Source organism: Sus scrofa, chromosome 9 (assembly GCF_054392235.1).
Source record: "Sus scrofa isolate SSC_HxYL_T2T_F1_AM1 chromosome 9, Sscrofa_HxYL_maternal_Yorkshire_Landrace_v2.0, whole genome shotgun sequence".
Lineage (NCBI taxonomy): Eukaryota > Metazoa > Chordata > Mammalia > Artiodactyla > Suidae > Sus > Sus scrofa.
This window is the reverse complement of record NC_139391.1, coordinates 125,339,099-125,340,258: the sequence shown is the minus strand read 5'-3', so window position 1 is coordinate 125,340,258 and position 1,160 is coordinate 125,339,099. Positions and strand designations below refer to the sequence as shown.

At 42.4% G+C, this 1,160-nt stretch overlaps 1 pseudogene; it reads right to left on the bottom strand.

Moving 5' to 3' along the window:
• Positions 1–544: 544 nt before the first annotated feature.
• Positions 545–920, bottom strand: LOC146400157 (large ribosomal subunit protein eL39 pseudogene; annotated as a pseudogene).
• Positions 921–1,160: the final 240 nt, after the last annotated feature.

Genomic DNA, 1,160 nt, shown 5'->3' with positions numbered 1-1,160 from the left:
TAGACCAAAAACTGCTTATCTAGTTATATCAGAAATATTCTTTGAGTGGAAAGTCAGTCTGTCTGACTCACAACAAGTCTTCTCTTATCTAATCTTTATTCCCACAATGAGTCTATCTACCAGGTGTGTTGAGTTGGGGGGATGGAGAGAGAAGAATTAGGGACTGTCTAGATGGTGAGTCCTGTTGTCTTGCTAAGGAATTTAATACCTTCTCGTCCTTTGCATCTCTCGCCCATTTTGTGAGGTCTCCTCAGCCTCTGTAGCCCGATGAAATTTCTCATCCTGCAAAGGATGTCCCAGGAAGGACTAGTTCCAATACCTACTGCAACCCAGGAGGCTCCTCCAAAAAGAGCAAGCTCTCGCTCATGTTCATTACTGCATTTGGCATCTGGGCTCCTTTGTGTGCCAGATCAACCCATTTTTTTAAAATTAAAAAAAAATTTTTTTTAGGCCTTCACATACTTATTATTGAGGCAAAGCGCTCTACAGAAACAACATAAAGAGAACCCATTTCCTGATATATCCAACTGTGGCTGTGCTGTTTTCAGTGTGATAGGATAAGATGCAAGCAAGTGATCCCACACAGCATAAATATGTGCGCCAGCCCATATGCAGAGGCTCCTGATAGACCCAGCTTGGTTCTTCTCCAATGTCTTCTCTTTGAGTGGCCAGAGCAATGCAGGAGCCAAGCCACGTCTTCAACCTACACCACAGCTCATGGCAACTCCAGATCCTCAACCCACTGAGCAAGGCCAGGGGTTGTACCTGATTTTATTACCAGTTTTCATTCGAATCCATTGGGGGACAGGACAATTCTGCTTTTGCTTCTTGACTAGGAATTGCTTGATCCTGAAAGTCTTGTCAGAAGACATGGCGAGGAACTAATTCAACCATGCATAGAATGGTGGAGAAGAGAAGAGAGTCAAATTAACCCATTTTTAAAATGTGCTTAATAGAACTTCTGGAAACTCTTGTGTTACCAACTGGTGACGCCTTTTCCATGACACTCTCTACCCTGAATTTTGTTACTATGTAACTTCTGAATAACAGACTTTAAGCCCATGGAGGATAAGAGCCCTTTCAGATTTGTGGTCCTTTGTTACAGCTATCCCATTGTCTTGCACAGAGAAGATTATCATTTAATATGTAACACATCAAGA